General features: G+C 37.1%; 1 long non-coding RNA gene across 1 annotated transcript; it reads left to right on the forward strand.

The window, feature by feature from the left end:
• The first annotated feature begins 8,180 nt into the window (after positions 1–8,180).
• LOC130987490 (uncharacterized) lies at positions 8,181–10,326 on the forward strand. The gene is made up of 3 exons (XR_009089775.1): positions 8,181–8,553; positions 9,392–9,537; positions 10,112–10,326. It is a non-coding gene; the product is annotated as an uncharacterized LOC130987490 (long non-coding RNA).
• The last annotated feature ends 3,559 nt before the right edge of the window (positions 10,327–13,885 follow it).

Consider the following 13,885-nt stretch of genomic DNA (forward strand, 5'->3'; position numbering starts at 1 on the left):
ATTTACTAATCTACGATCGTTGCTGCTCTAGCGAGAGTGATTGATTAATTAAGTGATCTCTCATCATAACTGGATTAAACTAGTACATAGGATTAATAGATTTATTGCATAGATTTAGTTAATGAATTTACTACCCTAGGATCAATTGTCTTTTAATATTTGCTTTTTCTACGTGCTTTGATTTATTGCTATTTGCGTTTTAGTTTAAGTTAATCAAACCTTCCTACTTTCGTTTACCTGCATACTGTCAGAGTCTGTTTAGGAAATAGATATAGTGATTTCGTCATAATAGTCTCTGTGGATACGATACTATGCTTGCTATTTCTGTGCTATAATTACACTGTTTAGTTGCAGTTTTTGTTGCTATAAAAATAGTGATCAACTTTTTGGCGTCGTTGCCGGGGATCGAACCCGGGTCACCCGCGTGACAGGCGGGAATACTCACCACTATCCACTTTGAGCCTATTTAGCTTTTTTATTCTTTTATGCTCTCCATTTATTTCCAACACATAAAGTCAATTTTCTAAACAAATTTCTCAATAAACACTCGGCTTCACACTTTTTTTCTTCTTCTCTTTTTTTCCTTTTTTTTTTCATTTCACAACTTTTTTTTCCTTCTCACAACTTTTCTAGAGCTTATAAGAGTAAATAGTAACACAAAATCATCCCTTCTTCTTCACAACCCACTATGAATATTCACCACATAAAGATTCCCATATACTTCATCACCCCCTGTCATCCAGCTAAAGAATAAAAAAGCTAAATAGGCTCAAAGTGGATAACAAAGGATAATTTTTTCAAGGACAGTGTTTGGGATAATAATGTGGCTAGCAAAAGATGGCCTAAAATCATCTCCTAATCCTGGGCACAACAGCAACCTCGACACAGAAACCATGGCAAGTTCTAGAAGATCACCACATGCATGACAAAACTCACAACAAAGAATAAATTGTGCATGATAAACAGTTATGGCTCAAATCCTCACAGGTTTATTCAACGTCTAAAATTCAAGGTCAAAATCACTCTAGAATTATGAAAATTAGTTCCAATTATGCTTAAATCATCAAAGAAAATCAAATTCAATTTTTTTTCACAGAAATCATCATTGGCATCTCACCAGAAATCTAATGGAGCAATAATTATCTCAAAAACAATCACACACCACCAACCAAGCAGGATAAAACAAGAAAGCTAACAAAAAGATAAAAGTGATACACATATCTACTCTCACCCCCCTCCCCCAAACTTATTACAGAACATAAGTTCGAAAATAAGTTTGGAGGGATGATGATATGTGTGTCACTACTCACAGAAACACATGCTCCACGGTGGTGATATGAACAGGGCGCGAGTTCCCGCATCTTCCAAGCTCAACACTGCACTAAAAGCCCAAACAAAACAAAGAAACAAAAAGAAACTAAACGAAAGGAAAACAAAACAAAGAAAATGGCTGGGTTACCTCCCAACAAGTGCTTAATTTAACGTCTAGAGCTCGACGATACCTCAAAAACTCATGGAGGTCGGAAACAGCACTCTAACCATTGGAAAGCTTTTCTACTCTTTGGTGCCCTCTCCACAAAAACACTTCTCTTGGTTCGGACATCCTCCACAAGCATTGCCCCCTTCTCATTCTTGTTCCGAAAAATCCGGAATTTCACTTTCTTCTTCTTGGGGGTATGGGTTTTCAAAGACCCCCCATCATGCTCCAAAAACAAACACATCTCAAAAGTCAGAACTGCTTTTGGTTTTGGAGTTTTTTTCTTGGCTTCATACTTGGGCAGCTCATTCTTCTCAACCTCTTCATCCTCCGAATTTGCTAGAAAACTGTCAGCCGAATTTATCACTTCATTCTGGGGAACTTCCTTTGGTGGAGGTTTCTTGAAAATCACAGTTTCCCCATAGGCTCCCAATGTCATCGTCCCCCTTTGCATATCTAGCTTTGCTCCACATGTGGCAAGGAAAGGTCTTCCTAACAGCAAAGGCATCTTTGGATCCTCCGGAATATCCAACACTACAAAGTCGACTGGGAAGAAAAAATCACTCACTTTCACAAGCACATCTTCCGCTACTCCTAGAGGTTTAGAGCAAGACTTATCAATAAGCTGAATTGTCTTGTTAGTTGGCTTCAAATCCCCCAGTTGCAACTTCCTATACACTTTGAGAGGCATGACATTTATGCTTGCTCCGGTGTCACACATCACTTTCTCAAACAATGACTTTCCAATCTTCACAGGAATATTGAAGCTGCCCGGATCTTCTCTCTTTGGAGCCAACTGATACTCCTTCACTGCGAGCACCTCCTCAAATTCATTGAATGCTCTCTTCTTTTCCATCACAGCCTTCACAATTTGCACCTCATTTGGCTTGTTTCTCAAGATCTCCACGGAAGGAATATTCACAGCCAACTTCTTAAATGTCTCCAAAAACTTCTCATCCATCTTCGGCTTTGCCAGGCTATTCGGGAAGGGTGCTACAGGCTTGTACTCTGGCTTGGGAAACGTAGGAGTAGGAATAGGCCCTTTAACAGCAGAAGAGCTCGAATCCTTCTTAGGGGGAGGCGTCTGTTTCGCTGCAAGCTCCTCCAAATCATCATCGTCTTCCTCCACTACTTTGCCTTTTCCCTTGTTATTCTGCAGCTCTGGATGATCCCGCTGCTTTGGATGATTCCGCTGCTCTTCATCCTCAACTGAATTATCAACCACCCGGATGGAATGACATTGCTGATTTTGCTGAGGTTGTTGATATTGGCTCTTCGGATTGAACTGAGTGTTGCTAGGAAATTGGCCTGGCTTGTTCTGCGCAGCTGCTTGGTTGGCCATCTGACCGACTTAAGTCTCCAACATCTGCACTTTCTTGGAGAGTGCTGAAAAATTATTTCCAATATGACCCACTTGAGACTCCAAATTGGTCATCCTTGAACTAACAGTTGTCTCCATCCCAGTCATCTTCATTAACATCTGCTGCATCATATCCTCCATTGATACCTTCTTCGGCTCATTTATAACTCCTCCGCTAGACACAGAAAATCCAGGTGGAGGCTGCAAAGTATTGTTTGGATTACCGTAAGAAAGGTTAGGATGTGGTCGTGCTCCTGGCTGAAACTGCTGCTGACCCTGCTGAAATTGTTGACCTTTACCATACATTCCTGGCTGTCCTCGCTGGAAATTCCCATAATTTCTGCCATTCACATAATTGACATCTTCCATGCTTGACGGGTCTATCACAGCTTTCTCATGACGTCCAACATTCAACTCACCAATTTTTGTAGTCAGCTCTGCCAGCTGTGTAGCCATCGCTGCCTGTTGAGTAACCATTGCTGCCATAGGATCAGAACTTGACGCAGCTACAACCTTCTTCAATTGTACTCGCTCAGATGGCCATTGGTAGCTTGTAGAAGCCATGCTATCAATAATGCTCCATGCTTCAGAACTGCTTTTCTGCAATAGAGAGCCACCTGCAGCTGTATCCATGTGCATCCTTGTACGCTCCCCGCAGGCATTGTAGAACATGATCACGAGCGTGCCTTCATCAAATCCATGGCTTGGGCACTTTCTGAGCTTCTCCTGATACCGCTCCCAAGTCTCCGCTAGCTTTTCTCCATCGTACTGTTGAAACTGCACGATGTCCATCTTCAACTTCAACGTAAGGCCAGGCGGATGAAACTTGCGTAGGAATGCATGAGCCAAATCCTCCCACATGATATTCTCTCCCAGCTGCAGCGTATGATACCACGACTTCGCCTTATCCCGCAGTGAGAAGGGAAAAAGACGAAGACGGATAATGTCATCAGGGACACCATTTATCTTCACCGTGCTACACAGCTCCAGGAAATGCGCTAGGTGCGCATTAGGGTCTTCAATCGCTTGTCCACCATATTGGCTCTGTTGGACCATCGTGATCAAACCCGTTTTCAGCTCAAAGTTGTTAACGTTCACTCGTGGGGGCTCCTGGTACACATACTGTGGTATGAACGCTTCATTGATGGCTGGTTGTTTCTAAGCCTCTCTTGTCTCATGTGCATCAAGCAGCTTCTTCAACTGCTCTTGCAAAGCTCGAATTTGGATTTGCTCTGGAGTAGCCATCGTTTCTGTCTCAACTTGATCGTTCTGCTTCTTTAGGTTGCGCAAGGTCTTATTGATTTCAGGTTCAAACTCAAAGAGAGGATTTCTGTGAGATCGTGTGTTCATATGCAACCTACAGAAACACAACTTTTAAAAGTTAGAAAAGAAAAAAAAAACAAAAAAAAAGACCTACAGTACTATAAAGTCCTATCGAAAATATTAAAGCGAATTCTTAACAGTCCCCGGCAACGGCGCCAAAAAGTTGATCACTATTTTTATAACAACAAAAACTGCAACTAAACAGTGTAATTGTAGCACAGAAATAGCAAGCAGAGTATCGTATCCACAGAGACTATTATGACGAAATCACTATATCTATTTCCTAAACAGACTCTCACAGTATGCAGGTAAACGAAAGTTGAGATTGATTGACTTAAACTAAAACGCAAATAACAATAATTAAAAACACGTAGGAAAATTCAAATATTAAAAGACAACTGATCCTAGGGTAGTAAATTCATTAACTAAATCCACATAATAAATCTATTAATCCTATGTACCAGTTTAATCCAGTTAAGATGAGAGATCACTTAATTAATCAATCACTCTCGCTAGAGCAGCAACGATCGTAGATTAGTAAATTATCTATCTCCGTTAGGTCTCAAGAAAATCTACTAACTCCCAATAGCTCCTAAGAATAGCTCCCTATGATCCACCTATCTCCGCTAGGTCTCAAGGTTAAAATCATATCATACATTCCTGAATCCGCTAAACAGTTATCTCCGCTAGGTCTCAAACCGAATAGCTAAACATGCAAACTATTGATCAGATAATTCACAAGAAATTAAGCACCAGGAATTATGAATCATAAACTGGAAGGCACAAAGGTATTAACAAATAAATCACATAAATTCAATCAACTATTTACAAACCCTAGAATCAGCTAAAGGAAACTAGCCAGACATAATAAAATAAAACATAAACATAATTAAAAGAATGCAATTATAAAAACTAAATTGTATAAAAACTGATTAAGAACGATTGTAGCAGCTTGAATCTTCAATCTTGTAGAAATCCAATCCAAGCAGTAAAAACTGGAAAGCAATAAATTCTAAAGCTATGAAATTGAAAAATAAAAGTTTGGAACTGAAAAAGGAACCCTGAATAGGTCAAAAGAGGACCTATATATAGGCACAGGGGATATATACAGTATAGAGCTCGAAAATACTGATAAAATCCGAAAATCCCGCAAAATCCCGAAAATTCAGAAATTCCCGTCGGGTACTATTCACTGCTGCGCGCGACTTTCTTGTTTCGGCCATATCTTTCTCGTCCGAACTCGGATTTGCAAACCGTTTGCGCCTACGAACTCGTATCGAGACGAAATACAACTTTCATTAAGATCAACAGTCCAAATTCGAACTCCATATTTCTGTAAAATTCATCAAAGTACGAGCAAGTAACATATTTCACAATATAAAGCAATTTAAGCACAAAACAATCATCAAACACTCAATTTCCTATAAAATTGACATCATATGAACACTAAAAACAATGGAAACATGAGTGTTATCAGTAACGTCAGTATCAGTAATGTTAGCTTTGTTTCCGGTCTTAAACATAATCTGTTGTCTGTGAGTCAATTTTGTGACAGTGGTTTCACAGTGAAGATCAAGAAGGATGAATTCACTGTTAGAAATAATCAAAAGAAGGTGGTTCTGAAATGATTCAGACAAGGGAGTCTCTACGTCGTTTCTTGGGAAGACAGCCCACCAGAAACGTGCCTCATCAGCAAGAGCAGCTCGGAGCTCAATTGGCTATGGCACAAGAGACCCAACCATCGCTACTTCAAGACGATCAACAAACTTGCTAAACATCAACTGGTAGAAGGCCTTCCTTCTATTGTATTCCAGAAGAAGCAAGAATGTGAAGCATGCCTCAGAGGAAAGCTGCCGCGGATGTCATTCAAGTCAAAGTCAGGACACTCCTCTGAAAGGATTCTGCATCTACTTCACATGGATCTGTTTGGCCCGATCACTCCAAGAAGCTACAACGGTAGGAAGTACACCTTAGTAGTTGTGGATGATTATTCACGATATACTTGGGTTATCTTTCTCTTCAAGAAGAAAGAAACACTGGAGGAACTACCAAAGCTGCTGAGAAGACTGAGCGTTGAAAAGGAAGTCAACATCATCAGCATCAGATCAGATCGTGGGACTGAGTTCCTCAATACTGTCATTCGTAAGTATTGTGATGAACAAGGAATCAGTCATCAAACTTCTGCAGCAAGAATTCCTCAGCAGAACGGAGTTGCAGAAAGAAGAAACCGGTCTCTAAAGGAAGCAGCAAGGACGATGCTAGCCGAGTCAAAACTCCCCTTGAAGTTTTGGGCCGAAGCAGTCAACAACGCATGCTACACGCAGAATCGCTCCTTCCTCACTCAGAGACATGGAAGAACTCCATACGAGTTATGGAAGAACAGAAAGCCATCGATTGCCTACTTTCATGCTTTCGGTTCTAAGTGTTTCATACACAACAATGATAAGAAGAGGTTGAACACTTTCGATAGCAAGGCTGATCCAGGAGTTTTCCTTGGATACTCTGGAACAGATCGTTCAAGCAAAGCCTATCGAGTGTTTAATACTCAAACTCTTTGTGTTGAAGAAACACCTCATGTGATCTTTGATGAGTCTACAGATGGTTTCAGGGAACATGAAGCTGAAAAGTGTGTTCAGAACACTGAAGGTTCCAAAGCTGAAATTCACAACACTGAGCCCTCTACTGTCTTGGTGTGGGGACCTGGCAAAGATGAAGATGCTGAGATGCTTCAGTATCAGAAGATCAATCAAAGGTCTGAAGTTCAGACTGGAGCCAATGCAGATGGCATCAGTCAAGGGGGAACTCCAGTTGCTGAAGTTCGAGTTGAACGCGCAGAAGCCGCTCCAGCTCAACACTCCCCTGCTCCAGAAGGTGCTCAACACCTCAGAACCATTCTGACCGAAGAAGCCCCACTATCTCCAGAAGAGATCAAGAAGTATCGAAGATGGTTTGAACTCCACTCAAAGGATAACATCATTGGAGAACCATCAGATGGCGTCAAGACTCGGAGATCTATGTGCAACCTCGTCTTCGACATCAATCAGAACTGCATCAACGAAGATAAGAATTTCAGCTGTTTCTTATCATCTACAGAGCCCAAGGATATTGAAGAAGCTCTGAAGTCTACTCAGTGGGTCATCGCAATGCTAGAGGAACTCAATGAATTCAACCGGAATTTAGTTTGGGAGCTTGTGGATCGACCAGACGATGCAAAGGTGATTGGCTTGAAATGGATTTTCAAGAACAAGGAAGACGAAGAAGGAAACGTTGTGAGAAATAAAGCAAGACTAGTGGCTAAAGGATACAGTCAAGAAGAAGGAATCGATTTATTAAATTTTTAGTATGTTTTTGTATGAATATTATATTATTATTATTATTATTATTATTATTATTATTATTATTATTATCTAGAGTAGATTGATAAAAAAAATAGAAAGAAAAATTTATTTTTAAAAATAGTAAGGTGATTTTTGGTAGGAAAACTAACTTACTATTTTTGAAAGTGATTGAGCTTTTATATATGTATATAGATATTGTCAAATCATTCAATCTCTCTAGGGACATTGACGATCTCAAATACGTTTTCAACAATTTTAAATTTAAGAAGCTCATTTTAGAACAGTAAGTCAATAAATGCCATTGTCAACATAATTTTATATTTCGATTTGAACTTTGAAGTTTTAATATAATATAAATTTGACAATAAGTTATATTGCCTAATATTTTTTTAGTATATATAAAGTCTATTATTAATGAGATATATTTAAAATTTTGGGCCCTCAAAATTATGTTACAAAATTATCATCAAATTAATTTGAAATTGATTTTAAATTGAACTTTGAATTTTTGACAATAAATTATTTTATCTAATATTTTTTTAGTATACATAAAGCCTATAATTAATGAGATATATTAAAAAATTGGGCCCTCAATTTTTTGGGGCCCTGGGCCGTCGCCCATGCCCGCCCGCCCTCAGGGTCGGCCCTGTTGGTGTATAGTATAATTGAGCTTCATACTCTCGCTTGGGTTGCTTTTTGGGTAGTGTTTACATTTTCCCTTGCACTCATAGTGTGGGAGAAGTGAGCTCTAGATGTACTACTGATTGAATTTGTTCGGGTGTTTGACACTGTTGTTTGTTGCAAATTCGAAGTGGAGGCATGTTTGATTAGATGGCACCATTTGTTTTTCATAAAAACTTCAATTGGATATTGGGATAGAAGTTGAGGTCTAGTTGTGATTGCACTTTTGTAGCTATTGAAGGATGGATTATTCTGGTTACTGGAGTTCATGAAGAGGCTCAAGAGGACGATCTGCAAAACGCATTTGGTGATTTTGGAGAGATAAAGAATTTACACTTGAATCTCGATCGTCGTACTATACGGGTTTTGTCAAGGTATATAAATCTTGCGTTCTTTTACGATTCGTTATGAAAGTTACCTGCTACTCCCTCCGTCCACGAAAGAACTTCCTATTTTTCTATTTCGGGACGTCCACGAAAGAACTTCCTACTTTTTCCTATTTTGGGACAATACCCCACCACTTAAAAAATACTCCCCTTTTAAGACAATTCCCACCACTCAAATAACATTAATTAAAACAACACAATAAATTATTAATATTTTTTCACAATTCCCAATACACTTTACAACTTTTTCTCCACTCTCAATACACTATACAACATTTTATTAAAACCCGTGCCACTCCCTCCTATGAAGTTCTTTCATGGACGGAGGGAGTATATACTAATTATGTAACATGTTAAAGAGAAATCTAATGACATTCTATATGATGTTTATCAGGATTAACTTTAAATGTTATGTAAATCTTCTTCTTCTTCTTCCACATTTTTACATTTTACACTTTGTTGAATTTGAAGGCATACCATCCCTTTCTGCAACCGCTTTAGATGATATTATAACATAGATTCTCTGTATCAGCAATTGAGGATCCTGTAAAATAGTTTAATGTTATAGCCCGGATGAACATTTTGAGTCTTACAAACTACCCTTGTGTGTAGATGGGCTCCAAGAAAAGATTATTATTTACTCTGAGTTGCCTAAGCAGCATATTTGCATCTCTGAAGCAGTCTTTACTCACAAAGGGATTAGTCAGCATGTTTCTTTTTCTGCTCGACACCCTCATGTTTTTCTCGATAATAATCTATTTATCTTTCCCTTGACTATGTCGCTTGTATATCCATTGTCCACTAAATGTGTTATGGTATTTTCTAGGGCTATGCTCTAATTGAATTTGAGAAGTTTGAGGAGGCACAGAGAGCCATAAATGAGATGAATGGAACTGAACTCCTAACCCAGACCATGAATGTTGACTGGGCGTTCAGCAAAGGTCCATTCAAAAGAAGGAACATTAGGAGGAGGTATGTGATCTCAAATTCTCTGCAACAACCATATAAGTCCCTCTGTTCTTTCTAAATGTCTAACTCAAATTATGGGTTCTTATTACTGTTGCTCATAGTATAGGACTAGGAAATAGCTGTACCAAACATGATAGTGCTCCCCATGTACTTTTGGAGCCAGAGGTAATGTGCAGAGCTTGGGAAATACTGATACTGGAAATGTGCGTGTGTCACTTATTACCTTAACAGACAAATACATCATTTGGAATGTTGTTGAGGGGGCATGTTAAATATTTTAATTATCAGTTAGGGTTTGTAATAATTCAGACATGGTGAATCAATGTTAGGATACGTAACCTTGAAAAATCTCTCCACTTTGAATATGTTAGATGACACTCTTCAAATCTAGTTTTGAGTGACCCATATTAGGTTGGTAATAATTTTGAATTGTCTTGTAGTGGGAGTTGGAACAACCACATTATAAAAAGGGCATGTAATTGGGGATTAAAAAGTTTACAAACCCTCTTTTCATGTCTGGATCCTATCCGACTGTTACTGTTTTGTGATTCATCATTTTTATTGAAATCTTCTACAGATCACCTCGGGGTCATCATTCCAGGAGTCCAAGGAGGAGATTCTGATCATGGTGGCATGTGAGAGTTTTTGGCACTTTGATTTAGAGTGAAGATACAAATGTGAATCTTTGTTAACTTTTAACAATGTGTACGATTGTTGTTTCTGTTGTCAGTTTTCGTTCATTGACTTCATTTCAGCTGTATTAACGTATTTATGAGGCTTCTTTGGATTGCTTTCCCTGGCTTGCTATTTATATAGGTTGGTACTTTAGTTGAAGGATGTTCCAATGTTGTGTTCTTATTGATTCCGATCAGTGTATTCATTGCCTTTTTGATTGGTATTTGTGCTTGTCTTGTTGTAAGATCATCATTTTGTTTTCGGATAATCATAATTTGTCATTAAGTTTTATGTTTTTTTTTTAAATCTATATATATATAAAAGCTCATCCAACTTCACAATTTTTTTCCCGTCCAAAACTAGAGTGTAATTTCTATACCAATCACTATTTAGTCCTATCTTAAATTTGGTAATTAACAATTAATTAAAGCATTAAATATGATAATTAGTTGATATTATAAATATTGTTATAAACTAGAGAGAATAGAGAAGAGAATATGTATTAAGCGTATTCAATATGAGGGCCAAAGGCCTCTATTTATACAAGTAGGAAGCTAGGGTTTTAGGGAGATTTCTTGGTCAACACACATAAGATATATCTAGAAGATATATTTCCAACACTTCCCCTTGATTGACCAATCCTTAAAACAAAAATGTTGCCTCATTAAAACCTTGCTAGGAAAACCCAATGGGACAAAACCTAGTCGAAGGAAAAAGAGTACAACTGCTTCCCCTGAACTTGAGATCATTGAATATCTTTGAGTCGACGTATGCCGATCTCGTATACCAACTTTCTGAATGTCGATGTTGGTAATGCCTTGGTGAATAAGTCCGCCAGATTATCACTTGAGCAAATTTGTTGAACGTTGATATCGCCATCCTTTTGAAGGTCGTGTGTGTAGAAGAGCTTGGGAGAAATATGCTTTGTTCTATCGCCTTTGATGTATCCTTCCTTGAGTTGCGCGATGCAAGCAACATTGTCTTCATATAAAATTGTTGGTTTGGCCTTTGATGAAGCTAACTCGCACGACTCTTGGATATGACTCTTCACATTTCTCAACCATGCACATTCTCGACTTATTTTGTGGATTGCAATGATTTCAGAATGATTTGAGGACGTTACAGTCAAGGTTCACTTCACATACTTCCATGATATAGCAGTTCCACCACATGTGAAAACATATCCAGTTTGTGATTTAGCTTCATGCATGTGGATCGGATAAAAATCCTGCATCTGAATACCCCACCAGAGTATTATCAGAATTTTCTTGATAATATAATCCAAGTTCAGTGGTACCCTTTAGATAACGTAGAATGTGTTTAACACTATTCCAATGTCTCAAAGTGGGTGCATCGCTAAATCTTGCTATAAGATTGACAGAAAAAGTTATATCTGGTCTAATATTATTAGCTAGACAAGTCAACGCTCCAATTGCACTTAGATATGGTACTTCTGGACCAAGTATTGTTTCACCCTCTTCAATTGGTCGAAATGGATATTCTTAGTATCAATAGATCTAACGACCACTGGTGATGCTAATGAATGTGCATTATCCATGTAAAAGCGTTTTAACACTTTTTCTGTATATGTAGATTGATGGATAAACGTTCCTCCACGGATACGTTCCATTTGCAAACCAAGACAAAACTTTGTCTTTCTCAAATCTTTCATCTCAATTATTTCTTCAAATATTCAGCAGTTTTATTGAGCTCTTCAGGAGTCCCAATTAAATTTAAATCATCAACATAAACTGCTATGATTGCAAATCCACTTTCGGTTTTCTTAATGAAAACACAATGGCAGATATCTTTATTCTTGTATCCTTTTTTTTCAAAAGATACTTGCTCAGTCTATTGTACCACATACGACTGGACTGTTTCAACCCATACAACGATTTTTGCAGCTTTATTGAATATATATTTTTGGGTTTTGACTGCAATTCTTCAGGCATTTTAAATCCTTCGGGAATTTTCATATATATGCCATTATCTAATGACCCATATAGATAAGCAGTTACTACATCCATAAGGCGCATATCAAGCCTTTGTGACACATCCAGACTAATCAAAAATCTGAAAGTAATAGCGTCCATTACTGGAGAGAGAGTATGTTTTCTCATAATCAATTCCTGGTTTTTGTGAGAAACCTTGTGCTACGAGTTTTTGCTCTATATCTCGTAACTTCATTTTTCTCGGTTCTCTTTCTAACAAAGATCCACCTGTATTCAACATGGATTTTAGATTGCGTAGTTAGGGCTATATATCCAAATACTTTCCGGTTATCACATGAATTTAATTCCCTTTCTATAGCTTTTTTCCACTTTGGCCAATCAAGTCTCTGTTTGCATTGTGCAACAGATTTATGTTCAGGATCCTGATATTTAAGAGTTGAAGAGCTATATGAAAGGCAAATATATCATCAACGATGATATTTTCTCTCTCTAGTATCTGATTTGAATGTAAATAATTTATTGAGATCTCATGAATTTCAGATACTTGTAATTCTTCAGGAATTAAATCGCTTTTATTTGGTTGATTAGTCATTTTCGTCATTGTTTGGTTTCCATCTTGCCCCTTTCTTTTTCTAGGCATAGAATCGTTGGAACCAACTGGTCGACCATGTTTTTGACGAATTTTAGACTCATTTGCTGCCAAAGTTATTTGTCCTTCAAGGACATCAATTTTAGCTGGAGTATTTGCAGCATGTATGTGAGATTGTGTCATTTTTCTTGTATCTACAAAAGCATCAGGGATTTGATTTGCAATCTTTTGCAAATGAATAATATTTTCAATTTCTTGTTCACATTCATTTGTTCTAGAATCAAAATGTGATAAGTTTTTCTCATTCCAAGAGAGTTCCTTGTGCTTTTCTGGATGTAGATTTGTTCATCCTAATGTTGGAAATGTCATTTTGTCAAAATGACAATATGCAAAACGTGCAGTAAACAAATCACCTGTTAAAGGTTCTATATACCTTATAACCGAGGGTGAATCAAATCCAACATATATCCCAAGTCTTTGTTGGGGACCCATTTTTATTCGTTGTGAGGGGTGCAATTGGGACTTAAACCGCGCAACCAAAAGTTCGTAAGTGAGAAACATCAGGTTCTCGGCCAAAGATAATTTCCATTTTGAAGCATGTAAAATAACGATTAGGGCATGTTTGTTTGTCAGGAAAGTAATCTGAATTGGGATTGTTATTCCCAGGAAAATGATTCCATGGAAAATGAATCCTAATAGATTCATTATCCAGTGTTTGGAAATATCAAAATTAATTATTAGGATTCTGGATTGTATCATTAAATAAATATATTTAATTAATATATGTAAGAATTAAAGTGATATTTACCCTTAATTTTCAATAATTCAGAATATAATTTTTGAGGTTTAAAAAATTATTTTCAATAATTCAGAATATAATTGATAGTGTGAAAATAGTTCGGGGTTTAAAGTGATATTTACCCTTAATTTTATAGTAACATCAAAGTACATTATTAAGATTAACTAAATGATTTATAATTCTAAAATTAAATTCATTTTTTTCTTAGATAATAATAATAATAATAATAATAATAATAATAATAATAATAATAATAATAATAATAATAATAATAATAATAATAATAATAATAATAATAATAATAATAATAATAATAATAATAATAATAATAATAAT

This window comes from Salvia miltiorrhiza, chromosome 6, assembly GCF_028751815.1.
Source record: "Salvia miltiorrhiza cultivar Shanhuang (shh) chromosome 6, IMPLAD_Smil_shh, whole genome shotgun sequence".
NCBI classification, from domain to species: domain Eukaryota; kingdom Viridiplantae; phylum Streptophyta; class Magnoliopsida; order Lamiales; family Lamiaceae; genus Salvia; species Salvia miltiorrhiza.